The sequence below is a fragment of the Papaver somniferum genome, chromosome 3 (assembly GCF_003573695.1).
Source record: "Papaver somniferum cultivar HN1 chromosome 3, ASM357369v1, whole genome shotgun sequence".
In the NCBI taxonomy this organism is placed as follows: Eukaryota; Viridiplantae; Streptophyta; class Magnoliopsida; order Ranunculales; family Papaveraceae; genus Papaver; species Papaver somniferum.
Window position 1 is genome coordinate 72,039,612 of NC_039360.1, and position 16,957 is coordinate 72,056,568.

Sequence of the window (16,957 nt, forward strand, 5' to 3'; positions counted from 1 at the left end):
ATATGTTTGAGTCCATTTTTCCCCTTCCGATGAAGTAAGATATCTCTGATGTTAGGCTTTTGAAAACCATCTCAAGGTAGTATAAGTGAAACTTTGCCAGCCGTTGGCAGGTTACAACGCCTTCCATTTGTAGTTCTGTTATAGTGCATGATGACTATGGAATTTTGTTCGGCGGGATTGACACTGCTCAGAATCTCTTGTGCGGGGGAATATTTAGTGCAAAACACATTAAAATTTTAAATTTTCTTAATTGTTCCAAGAACGTCTTGATCCAGGGCTTGATTAGGATCATAGAGATACATATGTTGATAGATTTCCCTCGTCAAGTAGTAACATTCTGGTGTTGTGCCAAAGTTTCCTGTGAATTGCGAAGGATTTCGGGCCATTACCCTTCAAAACTCTCTTATCCAGTTTGCAACCAAGACTGGTAAAATATTCAAAGCATTGTACTTTCAGATGTGATCTCTGATAAACCTCAACTTCATCAGTTCCTGAGGAGTCTCTAGCAGCGTTTTGCAAAGGTTGGATTCTTCTTGGATGAGTCGGATGTCCTCTCGTCGATCCAGTGCAGTGCTTAACACACTGGACATTCAATATCCATTTTACAAATCATCTTCCTCATCATCCAAAATACCACAAAATTCATCAAAATCATCGGATGTAAAATCTTCGTTGAGATAATTATCTTTTGGAAGCATGTCTGCTGCAGGAACTATGGGAAAATAAGGCATATCGTGAACTAATAGAATAGAATCAGGGATTACACTTTCGCGAACTTCACCATTCTTGGTAAAACTAAGAATTAGATGAGAAAATATGATCCAATATTTCATTATTTGAAGATGAAAGATATCAACATCATGAAAGAATCCAAACAACTCATAAATTCATCATTACTATGCAAATATATAGAAATCTAATCAATTACATGATTTTTGTGCCATCTGCGGGAATTGAACCCACAACTACATGGTTGTAAACCATGCGCTCTACCAATTGAGCTAAGGCAGCCAGTAACACTAAGTTAAAACTCTCAAATTCATGACCATCATATACTTACTGCCTTGTGGAAAGTAGAACATGAACTTTTCTGCTATATTAAATCAAATGAGCCTTAAAAGAAAATCACCTTTTAGTTGCAAAATGAGATGTTTTTCAATTATTTCTAACAATTCCGTTACCTTAAGTCTTTTCCTTTCAAGATGGATTTGCATCATCAGGGCCTTCAATAGAGTACACATGTCCTGCAACCCAACAAAAATGGCCAAAGACAATCGGATGAAAGTCGTAAATACTTTTTGATGCAAAGCACTGAAGTGATTTAATCTCCAAAAACATATTAGAAAAATAGATAGAACTAAGTTGTCATATCTAGAGTCTGACCACGATAAGATACCCAGAACCAAAGTTCCAAGGCATAGGAAGCATTCTCCTAAAGTTCAGCATCACCAATTGCTTCACCTCGACCATCAATTCCAAAAAGAAAAAGAATCTCACTTATCTATGAAATAAATCATATTTTAAGTATATCAGAAAAACAAATTATTTCAATCTTATCCGTACATACCATCATTTTATCTAAGAAACAGATCTAAGACATTACCTAGAGATGTCATCTCATGATTCATTTTGACCCGCAACTCAGATGAGCTAAATATCACAGGCTCACAATAGTATTTGGTGAATAGATTATTTTGCCGAAAAACAAACAAACCGATTACATTTTAAAAGGCATCAGATCAAAATCCTAAGCACATACAGTCTGTGTGTTATGCACCTGATGAAATCAATTCCGAAAACAGGCTTTGCGGCAGGCATGTTCATTGAAAAAAAATTCATGAGAAACTCTAGTAAGTTAATTTATGAAAGACAAAAATACTTCAAGTCTACATCACCTTCACATGATGCACCGCCATCATGAATTCATATATTATGATTCCATTGTCATCGATGTGGCACTTTAATAAAAATTGAAGATTTTTAAACCATCACTATTGTGCTTTCTAGCCTAGCAGTGGTATTTGGAGCAGCAAAATCACTTCCATTCAACACAAACTGACACTTCAAATTAAGTAATACTAAACACCCTTAGTTGAAAATTGAATATCCACACATTACGTTCTCATTATAACTTATTACCACCAAATAATATGACGCCACAATAAGTATTAAACTATTTTTGTAAATGCTTAAATTCAAGAAGAAAAATGAGACGGTTCTGATTCATAGCTAGTTATCAATAAATCACAATAAGGCTCATGAAGACAAACCTGATAAGCCAATGGGTTGCATGGCTATGTATTTTAACTTGCAAATGGTGTCGCACATGACATAACAACTTGGGCCAGTCACCATGGGTCCATGCCTCAAATGCGCAACAGTATCGTCATTATCTGAATAACAAAAACTTATCAAGGGTCTGCTTTCATCAATGACAACATATTGAGTTAACCCGACATATGAATCACCATTTTTTAAGCTTACATGAAGTGAAACCTCTTATGCATATATTCGTATCACCACAAACAAAATGTGAATAACAAATAGTCTCTCTTGAATGGAAGGAGTTCCTAACTTAGTCACAAAAGAAAAATAGTTGCTTTAGAGATGCTACGGAAGAAAGTCTCCAGCCATATGTATCTCAAAAAAAGTCACCACCTATATCAGATCTACGCATGTGCAGTACCAAATCCGCCTATAGCTCTTATCAACGAACTATGAAACACCCATTAACAACATAGGCTAGATGCATGTAGCCTAAGATAATAACAGAGATGATATGTGCACCTAAAGTTCTCCCAATTACAAGCATAATTGGGAACAAAATTATCAATATGGAAAAGTTATGGACAATTACTTCCTATGAGAACCTTAGTTATGAACAATGAAAGTATAGAGGGAAAAACCAAAATCAGCGGGAGTAGAGATTATACCCTTGTTTTACACATGCTAATTTTAATGGAACACATAATTTATATTACAACACAGACTGATCAGATAAAGCGATAATGGTCACGGTTTTTATATGACATTGGGATAGAATTTATGCATCTAATATCAGCGCTTCCCAAAGAAATGCAGATTAAGGTACATACACCATCCACCCAGTTAACAGCAGTGACTTCCTCAACTAACTGTAAGATTGTATCTCATCCTCTTCTGAACCCATTGCAATCAAAGACTTCTTCGAAAGAGTTGGAATTCTAAAATACAAACAACCCATTTAAAGATAATGCTATCTGAAAAATGAACACATACCACCAAAAACAGATGGCCACAATAAATATCAATGAGCGACTTAAAAGCGAAGAAAACGCCAAGGAGGCATCAATGTCCTTAAATCGAAAATAGAATAATTCCCCAAAACCTGTCCATATACATAAACTCAACCATGAATTCCTATGCACAATACATGGGTTCGTATAAATATAGGAGAATTTAGGAGACAATAAATTTACCTTCATCATACAATCGAAACACAATGTGCGAATAAGAATTTCAGATACATACTAAAATACCCATCGTTCAGATTAGACTCACTGCACCTACAAAATCAAAACAAAAAAACACACAATCAAAAAATCAAACACAAACCGAAACGAAAAGGTCCTGGGGTTTTTCTGAATAGAGGAAAAGGGGTCGCAACGAATATAGATAAGAGACGGCAGAGATATTAAAGAGAGGAGAGATTACCAAGAAAATCTGATGAAATTTGTTCCTCTCCTTCACCTATAAAAGTTAAACCGATCCAAAGACTGTGTAGAAAGAGAATCTATCGAAAATAAAAAGAGGTGGAAAGATAACGGTAGAAAACCACTGGGAATATCTGGACGACCCCAGACATCCTAGAGCTTCCACCACCATTTCTTTTGACCCACACCCCACCCTGTAACATAACTAAGGTTGATACCACTTTTTATTTATCTTTTCTGCTTCTATAATTGGTGTTCTTGGATGATTTTTTATGCTTGCATGATGACTTCATGATCCCGGTGGAGTTCTTTCATGTTAACTGCGGTAGTCTTGATAGGATTTATCAATTGGTGTAAAAGAAAGCAACAACCTTATGTATACAACCTAAACCACATAAATAAAGCACAGGTCACATAAGCCTTCTCGCAACTCTTTTTCATATGGCAAAACTATCAAACCATCCCCTTCAAATTAAACATTATAGCTGTTTAGAAGAGGTAGAACTTATAGCTGTTTAGAAGAGGTTCCTCGCACAGGTCAGGTGTTGTTTAGAACATTATAGCTCTTTAGAACTTATACATGGCCAACATACGGAATACGTATCAGGTGTTGGCTAAAATATATAAAAGAATCAATTATAATTTCACTAACCCATCTCGGTGAGTACTCTTTGTTCATGTTCAAGCCACTCTTAGATTACTGATTTTCGAGTAAAACAAATCAGAATAAAAAATTACATGCAAGTAACTTCGTGCTGGTTCTTATAAATCTCCTCAAGATGAATCTTATAGTTGGTTGAATTTGACTAACACGGATGTATCAAAAGCATTTGCAAGAGAAAACAATCAAGAAAATGAATTAAAAGAGGTAAGAAAATGATTGAAACAATGGAACCCGGAGTTACGGAGTTTGACTCTAAATAATTGTACCTGAATAAGAGCTACGACTCAGGATTTAGCCAACAAAAGCTCACGGTTCAGATTTCTCCTACAACATCAGCAGATGCAACCGCTTTGACGACTTTCCTAGTGAAAGAATTATTAGACTCTTGTTGACATCAACACCTTCATTTTTATTTCAAATCTTAAACAAACTTGTACAAGCATGTGAAATTTACTTAAAGGTTTGCCAGCCAAAGACTGTTCTCCATCGAACCCCTGCGAGTCTATAAAAACTTTTAATCGAGCTTCCATAATTCTAAATCCGGTAAAGAACACAAAGATAAGCAATTCATCATCGTTAACATTATTAGAAGTAATAATGACAATATTAACAATTGGTTTTCAAGGATTTCAATGGTAGTCCATATTAAACTTGCAGAATAAACATCTGTTCTTTGACTTACCAAATTTATCTTAAGTAGTTTCATCAAGGGTCGAATTCATCATAGACGCTCATTAACACTAACATTGTTAGCAACCTAAGAAGGCATGTTGGGTTCTTTTTGACTGTTGTATTGTTACTGCGCAATGAAAATGCATATGGTGTTTAAGGTGCTGCAAGATTGAGTGAATGTGAACAATCCGTGTTTGCCATTTTTGTTTAATTTGTTGAATAACGTTCTCTCTCAATGTGGTGGGATTTACCAATTCCAGATGGTGGGATATAGCTAACTTTTCTCTGAAAACCAAACCTGAGTCTAATCAATCTGCCTACACCAAATTAAAACCCAATTTAATTTCTAAGAAAATCCGGGTTTGTTTACCTTATCGATTTCTTTTCTTTTTGGTGACTTTGCATGTCTTCCGCTGCATGTCTTTGAAATTAAACTTCCTCTCCATCCTCTTTGAAATTAAACTTTGCCTCCTAAATCAATGTTATAGTTCCTACATCAAACATATAAATCAAATACAAATTAGCATATATCAATCAAGAAGAAAAAAAAATCATATTTAAAAATTCTAGGGTTACCTTCTTCTTCCTGTCATCTACATCGTCCTCTTTGACAAAACTAAACATAAATTGCAGAATCAGATTAGTAACACCAATCGCGCCACGTCGATCAAAAGTAGTAAAAATAAATAAATACAAAGATAAAATTTATAGGGTTTCAACGTGATTAAGATGTATTTAGATCAACAGCAGGATCTAAAGAACTCAGAAACAAAAACAGATTCAAATTCTAGAGTTTCGCGAGAGAGGAGAAGAACCGTAACAGCAAGAAGGAAGAAAATGGTTTTATGTGAAACAACCGAGAATCACTCCACCTTATTTCTTTTGACCCCCGTACGCACCCCGTAAGAATACCTAAATTTTCCTGGTCGTCCAAGTCATAGCTCGATCTGGATGATTCCGACCGCCAGATCAGGGTCCCCGTCAAATCCTGTCCTTCTAATGACTCTCAAATCTCAAAGTCAAAGTACACCTTTTTTTATAACAGTGATTTACCTATGAAAAGAGGTGCTCCCAAGTAAGAGTCTTTTAAGTTTCCATGTTTGATTTTCAACAGTTTAGACATCATTCTTTGGTGTTTGGGGTGAACTTTTTTACTAAGGAAAACTCCTGATTTTTTGAAATTTATTAGTTGACATGATGCTTTGCTAAAGATATCTATTGTGTTGAGAATATTTTTACATTATATTAGATCTTTCTTAACAAATAGAAGGCAGTCATATGCAGAGACAAGATGTGAAATTGGGTTACCTTTTAGGGTTGGTTTAACTCCATGTATTATTTTTTTGTTTTCTTGAGATAACAGGAGTCTAGAGAAAATTTCCATGCAGATGATAACAAGATAAGGGATAAATGGTCTCCGTAACGGAGTCCCGTTGTTGGATTGAAGACATTCCGTGGTGTTCCTTTTAGTAGCACAATAGTTGAAGTAGTTGAGATGCATTGTGTTAGAGCACTGCTCGGTCGAACTCGCAAGCATTGCTATCTCGAGCTTGTTTGTCAAGTTTAGTTGATAAAAAATATAGTCTTGATTTCTTGTCTACTTATAGCTATGTCTCGGATTAGGATATAATGTGTAGTTGATTTTAGACTTCACGACGTTCATCAATTGAAAACAAAGATCTACTGAGGAGATCTTGGAGGAACTTCATCAACAAAAGGTATGTGGAGACTAAACTTATCTATCCCTTAGAAGTCGATTTTATTATATCCCCTAATGAGACTAAGTCGTATGGATATATAGACTTTTATATTATACCCATTTGATACTTCGAGCTGAGTTTAATTCACTTATCTTTTTCTCGAAATATGTGTCGGGAGCTTTTTGCTTTACCTTCGTTCATCATATTCTTGACGAGTTTAGTTGGAAACAATTTATTTGTTGGAAACTAAATAATAAGTCAAAAGATGATCATGTGGAAATTTCCTTGAAACATCTTACATGATTTGTGTGAGACAATCATTTGATGTCTACTCGGAAAGTTTTGTATTGATCATTCGATCACTTAAAAATTACTTGAATCTAATAGTTTGTGTGAGACAGATATTGTCGTCTTCTAAGGATGTTTCAATGATTGAAATGGGAGTTTAAAACAATTAACCTTTGTCTGGATACAACACAGTATGCGTACCTAGTATGCAAACTGTTTTGGTATGATTCAGGTCCGGGGACGTTGTTTGCATACCTAGTATGCGAACAGTTTGAACTGTTAAAATCCGAGAACCTTGTTTGCTACCTGAGTTAGGTCCGGGATGGCTGTTTGCATACCCGTTTGCAAAGGGCTGGATAAGACCAAAGTCCGGAAGCTATAGTTTGCGTACCTACTTGCAAACTTAGTAGTTAAAGTTCTAAAATCGGTTTAGTATGATTTTCATACTCATGAACAAATACTTTTATGAATTAAGGAATGCAATATTTGCAAACCGTGGCTTAATGTTCATGAATTGATTCTTACGAATCAATCCGATTTTGATTCAATTGGTTCATATATATTTCTATGAGATAGTGAACAATTGAACAAATCTATGTGAAACACAATTAGATTCATTTGATTATCTTTCATGATTGATTGATCATCATAGTTGATCTGGAAGTGTTAGATGAATGTGGTTAAGACAAAAGTATTCATATGGCTAACTTCGGTTAACTGTTATTGAACCAACTCAATATACACATTTAGGTACGGTTACCCATATCTAAATGAAAGTATATTTTATTTGTGTGTAACAAGCTAAGACCATCTAACGGCGGAGAGATATTTCTTTGGTTCTAAGCAGACTTACCTTGAATCTTAAATCAAGATTTTATCTAACGGTGAATATTGAATGCTTTGTTACTAAGCCAACTTAGCTTTGATTGAAAACAAACCCTGATTTGAAAGACTTTATAAGGGAGAACTCTAGCAACTGAAAAACCTAATCCTGATAATTTCATGTGTCCTAGTTGCGACTAGAGTCGATTCTCCCTTAACCTAGGTTTTTCCACAACCATTATAGGTTAACGACTTGAAGACTTCATTTGGGATTCGTGAAGCCAGATCCAACTATTTTCTCTGTAGTTCTGTATTCTGATCTTAATTGTTCTATCGTATTGAGTACTATCTTCTCTAAGATTTGCTCGAGATTTATCTCCTATAGGTAAGATATAAAAAGTAATCACAAAGCTCTTTGTCTCATTCTTTGTGATTTCGCAATAACTTCTTCTACTACCTTATAGTTAAGTCACTGTGAGGTGATTCATATTTCTAGACTGCTTTTCGGGAGTATGAGACAAGATTATCAATTGGTTCCTGTTCACCTTGATTTATCAAAAGACGGAACAAAAACTTCATAGGTACTTCTGTGGGAGACAGATTAGTCTATCAGAATACTTATCTGCGGGAGACAGATTTGTTTATAAGTCTTCAACTTTGGGTCGTAGCAACTCTTAGTTGTGGGTGAGATCAGTTAATGGAATCAAGTGCGTAGAATTCGGCGTGGTTCTAAAGTCATAAGGAATGCGACTGTACCTTAATTGGTGTGAGACTTGGTTAAGGATCAACTACATTCTATTCCGAAGTTAACTTGTAGTAGGCTAGTGTCTGTATCATGTTAATAAGTGTGGTGTTCAAATATGGACTAGGTCCCTGGGTTTTCTTGCATTTTCGGTTTCCTCGTTAACAAAATTTCTGGTGTCTGTGTTATTTCTTTTCTGCATTATATTTGTTTATATAATTGAAATATCACAGGTTGTGCGTAGTTCAATCAATTGGTAAGTCCGACCTTGATTGTTGGATAAAAATTGGTTGGCGCTTGGGAATTGGTCTTTGGCACCATCCAAGTTATTTCTCATATCAATCGGGCTCACAGATTTCTATCTGTTCGATTACAGACTGTATTGATAAATTAAGATATAACTCTTTGATGTATTTCATGATTGAGCTCGCTTTTAAGTTGGTGCTCTCAGAATTATATTAGAGTTAGTCCATACAAATTTCCGAACGAATTATTGGGTGTGGTTGTTATACCCCCGCTTTTTCACATTGCTCTATAAGGGAGCAAACATCATAATTGAAACCAAAAGCTTTTAAAGATTCAAGAAGAAAGTTCCATTTAACTCTATAAAAAGCTTTGGGCATATTTATTTTGTCTCATAACCCTCATGTTATTGCCTTTTGCTACTTGAATGTCTAGATTATTTCATGAGCTACCATTATGTTATCACCGATTTGTCTAGAGGAAAGAAAGGCTAATTAGTATGGGATGGTACTTAGTCTAATAGAGGTTTGATTCTATTTACAATAATTTTTGAAATTATTTTGTAGATTGTGTTACGTAGTCCTATTGGCATGAATTTGCTAGGGTATTTTGGGTGTTTTACTTTTGGATTAACAGGAGATGAGTTTTATTGATTTCTGGTTTCAGCTATTTTTGTTTGGAAATAAAATGTATTGTGAGAATAACATGGGGTCCTACTTTATCCTAGTTTTTCTAAGAAAGCTAACATGAAATTCATCTGGTCTTGGAGCTTTAGCAGGTTTCATTTTTTTAGTAATTAATAAAAACAAAGATTTCATCTTTAGTAAGTATGGAGGAAATAAACAAATTTTCAGTATCTGTTATGCATTCTAGAATATTTTCTAGTACAGTATCGTGTAAGGAAATGTCTACATTGTCTGGCTTAAAAAGAATTTGAAAGTAATCAGTCAAGATTTCACTAATTCCTTTCGATTGTGTGTAACTGAATTTTGTGAGTTTTTCAAACACTATGTTGTTTCATTTCCTTCTCCTCAAGGTGACAGTGTGAAAGTATTTAGTGTTTTTTCTCCTAATTCTATCATGTTATCTCTTGATTGGTTTTTTGCTATTGTTTCTTGGATGTCGTATAAGTATTCTAATTGACTCATATTATCTTTTAAAATGTTCTCTAAATAGACCGAGGAGCCCCAAGTTTTGATCTTTCTATTTCCTTTATTATCGTAGAGATTTTTTTTCTGATTGTCCAGAAATGTTTTTCTTCCAATCAGTTAAGTTTATTCCTGCTAATTTAAGGTTTGAAACTAAAGAGATAGAGGGGTATTCCATACAAGAGTGATTCCATGAGTTAGGGATTACAGTAACACATTAGTCCTTTTTTGCCAAGTATAATAGAATTTAACATTCCATTCTTGTCTCGTAAGGATTTTATATAAAGAAAGAAAGAAGTATAGGACAATGGTATGATCATGTTGCTCCTAGAGAAAGAAAAGCACTAGGGAACTAAAAATTTCATTTTGCGTTCTGAACCACTCTATCCAGCCTTTCTTGAATGTTTTTATCCTCTTTCTTATGATTATTCGAAGTGAAGTCTTGTCCTAAATATCCTAGGTCATACAAGCATGCTCTCTCTAAGATTTTGTGATTGTATTCGCTTTCAAATTTCTTGAAGGGTGAAAAAACTGGGGGTACAAGTACACTACCAACTTTTTCGTTCGACAACCTGTATGGACTAAACTCAAATACAATTATGATAGTTATAACTTAATGAATCTCAGTCAAGGAATAATATAAAGAGTCTATGTCTATTTCTCTCACAATCAGTAGTAAAACAGAAACAAGTCTGTGAACCTGATCATACCTTGAGAATACTTGGACGATTCTAAGGATCAATATGTAAGATCAATCAAGTCGTATCCAACAAACAAGGATGAATATATATACTTTGATTGATTAACATACAAACTCTGAAATTTCAATTATACACTTAAACAAATATAACGTGGAAAAGAAATAACACAGACACCAAAAGTTTTGTTAATGAGGAAATCACAACTGCAGAAAAACCCCGGGACCTTGTCCAGATTTGAACACCAAAATGTATTAAGTCGCTATAGACTATAGCCTACTATTAATAACTTCACACTGGAATGTAATTGAGACCGAACACACCGTCACAACGATTCAATTACATTCACGCTCATTATGCCTCTTGAATCTCGCAAGACTTTGCACAATTGATTCCCTTAGCTGATGTCCTTTACAACCTAAGAGTTTCTTCAACCAAAGCGAAGGCTTTAAACCAATCTTACTCCCACAAATTATCCTATTTTGATTTATGTCCAATCGTTAGATCTGGTGAGATAGGAAATCGTTTGCAGTAGACTGGGTCTAGCAAACCTCAAAATCTGGTACTTAAGACCCTGAAGAGCAGCCTAGATTATTATTCACCTCACAAGAAAAACCTACTTGATATCAATTAATAATATCGTGATAGAGGTAATATCTTGTGGAATCACTAAGTCTGAGATGAAGAACTTTGTGATTTCTATCAATCTTACATGTTGGAGATAAAGGCTCAATCAACAATAGCAAGATCAGGATACACGAACTATCAGGTAAGGATCTTGTTGAAACAGCTCAACAAGCAAACATGAATTTGATCATTACAGGATATAAGGATCTTATTGATAAACTGTCAGTCTCAAGGCAAGCGATCTCAGGTAAGAGTTCCAATCATGTCTCTTATTTTGATGACAGTAATTTCTATGATCACATTTCACGTTCCAGATAGTTTCTCTTAGAAAAATAAAGAGGTAAAAACAGTAAACTGAAGTATAATTCCTCCCGTGAGCATATGGCTCACCCTTGTGCAAACTAGGCACAAGTTTTGGAACCTTATCCATGAAAATCCTACTGGATAAGGATACTGCGTCACAAGTGTACTATTAATCTCAAGTAGTACTTGAATATGATGAGCAATAATCTTTTTCATAATGCAATCTTTCCATGATAATTTAGATCAGACTCGAATGTTAACAATTCTGGTTGAGCTAAGCTCCAAAATAGTAAAGCATTCTCAGATTAAATTTTTTTCCATGAATATTAATTCTCTTGTCCTCTAAACTCACGTTTGTTGAGCTAAGAATGCATTAATATTCGAAGAAGAATATTTGTCATAGATAAGGAAGAAAACTGCAGTATTGAAAATTGTTGTTCTCTCTAAAAGACTGTTTTCTAAAATTGTTATTTAAAAACCTATTATAAACGACGGGTCTCGTACCATCAGAAGGTACACGTATCTTTCCTTCGTGACCGTACGAAAACCATAATATCTGAAACAGGTCACGAACGGACCGCCATCTTAGAGAATACCTATTTACAAACTCCTTTATATACCTTAACTTCTGATTGAGTAATTCTCATCTAGGGTTCCGCACCCAAGGATGTCTCCTATGTCACGAATTCTTGAAAGCATGGAGAAAGCTCTTGATCGCGATGGTATTGAAACAAGAGGAAAGAAGAGAACTCTGGTTGATGACGATTCTTCCGAAAAACTTTCTGATGTGAATCCTAGTTAGCAATTTGGGATACGTAGTGGAGTTCGGGACAGTATACGTACGTGAATTATACGGATTCAGAGAGATCGGATTCGGTCAAAAATTCGGTCAACGGTTCGTTATTCAGTAGTAGTTCAGAACGGCATACGTATGTGTATAATTCGTTTTAGAAGTGTGAGTTCGGTATTGAAAATTCGACATATATAAATTTAATAAATAATACATTTTTAAGGTTAAAAATGATTTAAATGAACGTTTTTGAGTTATATAGGTAATACATTATGAATATATCACTAACAAATGAGTGACCCAATGGTTGGACCCTTGGTTAGGATGTCAGACGTCAAGGGTTCAATTCACCCTAACAGCGTATTTTTCATTTCTTGTTTAGAGAAGGAGGAAATGGGCTCGGATCACTGACTCGGATGATGGACTCAGACTGACTCGAGTACACTAACCCAGACAGCTGTCCGAATTAAGTGAACGAATAATTTGCGGATCCGAATAATATGCGAATAATCCGAAACTTCCATATAGTGCGCGAACCATGTTCGGTCTTTCAATAGTTCGGCCGATTGGTTCGTTATTCGTCGATACGTTCAAATTCGCGAATGATTCGGGAATCATTCGACGAATTACTAACTAGGATGTGAATTGCTGTTTTGCATATCATCATCAAGATGTTGAACTGAAAGAGATGATCTCAGTTGATGTTGTTTATGATTTTCTTAAACAATTTGAGGAAGCGAAACTAGAACTTGTTGAAACGCTAAAAGGTCTAGACATGTTGAAGACTGATTTGAAAAAGTTTTCCGCTGACCTTGCTCTCATGAAATCTCATGTTGGTGAACTTCTCAATTAGGATATTTTCTCTGAAGGGTCTTAATACCAATGAAAAATCTGTAAAAATCTAGTTTATTTCGTTTTCTATTTGTCTAGGAAACTTCTTGTGAGAATTTATTCTTACTTTTGAGAAGGATGACTAGGGTTTGGTATAGCAGAAGTTGTGATTACACAAGCTATTTCTAACGATTTTCATCTTGCATGTTTTTAGATTTATTTATTTAAATTTTATAGTTGTTGGAAGATGAACTTGCAGTATGTAATCATTATTGGTCTAATTATTGCAAAAGTCTTATGAAATATTTGTGCTTTTACGTTTTTTCGTGAATCGAGCTGATATTTATATATGCTTAGAAGTTAAATCTATTATGTTTTTATAAACAGAAAATAGAACGAAGTCTTTGAGATTTTTCTCGCAGTATTGATCTACTCGTGATCACACTTCTGTGTTTTACTGCTTGACACACTCCGTAAGATTTTCTTATGTTGAGTCATACCGATTAAAATTATCTTTTGTCCGTAACTGGCGTTGAGATTATTTTAGGTCGATTTTCAGGATACAAATCCATGTGGTTTGTTAATGTCCAACAAAATCATTCTTTTCATAAAGCAAGGTCACTCATGTTGTTTACTTGGGAATGGCATCAAATGGGGGAGAGTTCTTAAAGCTATATCTTTCTGGGGAGTGTGGCTGTGGTATTTGAAGGGGATGCTTGTATCTTAAATCTCCTATATGAGCAGTAAGCATTTTCTTACCATGTGCTATCATCTAAAAGAGTTTATTTGAGGAGTTGTATTTTAAATATGTTATAATGTGGAGTCTCTAACTTCCTTAAAACTTGACATATCTTTTGGTTGTATTCATTAGGATCCCATGATTCTCGTACCTTTGCCAATTTTTTTGACAAAAAGGAGGAAAATTATTTAGTACTGTCGCACTACATACATATGGTTTACATATCATTATGTAAAAGGGGAGTGAATCAATAATCTATAGGTTTCACCTATTATGCAAAATACGTAAGTATTTATTAAGGGGGAGAAACATATCACCGTAGTATGACTTCAGCATTAGGATACAATTGAACTTTTGAGAAGTTAATAATACCATGTTTTTGTACAACGAAGTTTGAGAATATTTGTTTTCAATATTGTTATCGCTACGGATCTTCAACAATAACAATGATGAGTTGAACACGATCAGAACCATTGCAAATTGAAATTACGAAGAGTTCAAGGAGTTGAAGAAACCAAGAAAATCAAGCATGATGGATTCGAGAAGTTTTCAAAGCTTTATTTTTTATCCATATGTAATGATAGTTTTGTCAGTAAAATTGACAAAGGGGGAGACTGTTAGAACATTTCCCGGTCGAATTCACAAGTTTTGCTATCTCAAGCTTGTTATCAAATTTAGTTGTCAAAACTATATCTTGATTTCTAGTCTACAGTTAGTTAAGTCTTGGACTAGGATACAAATGTAGTTGAGAAACTGTGGATCACGGCATCCATCATTGCGTTCTACCGTTTGAAGGCAAAGATCAACCAAAGCTTTTGGAGAACTTCATCAAAAACAGGTAAGTGAAGACTGAACCACCTATTTCCCAAGTTATATATGTATTCACTTTTCTATTAATAGGAGGATGTCGCATAACTAATTAGCCTATTATGCATATACAAGAATTTCGAGTCAAGTTTATCTTGATAATTAGTTCTCGAAATATAATTACCAAGCTTAATGAACATGAATGGGGGTACCAAAATACACCACCAACTTTTTCTTAGGAAATCTGTATGGACAAACTCAACACAACTCCGAGGGTAAAAACTCAATCAAGGAAAGTGCCTAGAGTTATCTCTCTTTGTCTCTCTCTTGTTGTTAGAACTTCTACAGAATTGAATCCGTGAACCTAACTACAAAGAGAGTTCTTGGACGATACCAAAGACTAATGTCCAAGGATCAATCAAGTCTTTTCTAACTAACAAGGTTGGACCTAGATACGGTGATTGATCAACGCACAACCTGAGATATTTCAAGTATAAAGATAAACAATATAGTGCGGAAAAAGAAATAACACTGACACCAGAAGTTTTGTTAACGAGGAAACCGCAAATGCAGAAAAACCCCGGGACCTAGTCTAGATTGAATACCAAACTGTATTAAGCCGCTACAGATACTAGCATACTACCAATTAACTTCGGTCTGGAATGTAGTTGAGCCCGAACTCAGTAATTTAGATAAAAGTCTGGCTATCCTCAAAATCCGAACTTATGCAACCCGAAGTGCATCCTAGATTATTATTCACCTCACAAGTATAAAACTTGCGGAATCAACAATGTATGAGACGAAGAGACTTTGTTGATTATCTATCTTGATTGATTACAAACAATCAAGAGTAGGATACTCAGGTTATCAAGATAAAAGATAACTGAACCTGCCTTCACGAATCCCAATGAAGTCTATGTAGTCGCTAAACCCTAAAAGGATTTCTGGAGAGGACGACTCTAGATACAACTAGGACACACCAAAAAGTAGTGTCAGGATTCAAAGACCCATTTGCCAAGAGTTCCCCTTATATAGACTTCAAAGCCTAGGTTGCTTTAGGTTTAAGCTAAGATAGCTTTGGAACCAAGCAATCAATATTCACCGTTAGATGAATTCTTTGAATCTTATTCACATATACAAGATATACACTATGGTTAGGTAAATCGTAACCAAACCGTGTATAAGATTATGTTCAATATGGATAGCCGAAACTAGCCTATTTGAACTTAAAAAGCTTAACACTTATTTTCATGTTCACAAGACATTAATATTGGGTCACAATTATGTGATCAAATGAGTCTAGTGTTAATTAGAGAATTGATCAAATGCAAATTACTTCAAGGAAATAATTTAATCGCAGTTGAATCACAATCGACATAGTTTGTAAATGTATAGAGTACAAGTACTTGAATTGTTCATGAATCAGCTGAGTCATAGTACGTAGACCGATTTGCAAAGTTACATGCAATGACCGAGTTCCAGAGTCAACATAACTACTCAGTTCATAAAACGGTTTACACACTTATGCAATTACCAAGTTCCGGACTCTTACAAAACTTTTCAGTTCACGTACCAGTTTGCAAACTTTAAATTAATTCAAAGTTACGGAGTCTACAGAACTTTTTAGTTCGCGTACCGGTTTGCAAACTTTGGACCTTTGCCGGTTCCGGAGTTAACATATTGTTCAGTTTATGTACCGGTTTGGGTACTAAACTAGTTCTAGAACATAGAACTGTTTTGGCTCGCATACCGGTTTGATTATTTTAATCCGGTTCCTTACCGTAGTTCCATAATGGTTTGTATACAAATATACATACCTATCCAGATCACGAAACAAACAGATTTTCCCATGATATTCATACGAGTATGCATATCGCACAAATTTGAAAGTCGATATATAGCTACTCCGCCACATGTACGAATACATGTAATACAACTACAGACAAATTCCGAATATAGTAATATATTTCTCTAAATCGATTCGAAACATTCCTGAATAACATCAATGACACTTATCACTGTTCCAGGCTATTTTCGAATGATAAACTTGAATCACGATTTGGTTCCGAACAATAAATTGTTCTCCACCGAATTTGATCAAGTATGAACAAATATTCATTAAGCTTAGTCATTATATTTCGAGAAATTCGTAAACTAAATAATTAGTTCTCAACTCGAAATTCTTGTCTAT

General features: G+C 34.9%; 1 non-coding gene across 1 annotated transcript; it reads right to left on the bottom strand.

Annotated features, from left to right (window-relative positions):
* Positions 1-938: 938 nt before the first annotated feature.
* TRNAV-UAC lies at positions 939-1,011 on the bottom strand. Its single transcript has one exon. It is a non-coding gene; the product is annotated as a tRNA-Val (tRNA).
* Positions 1,012-16,957: the final 15,946 nt, after the last annotated feature.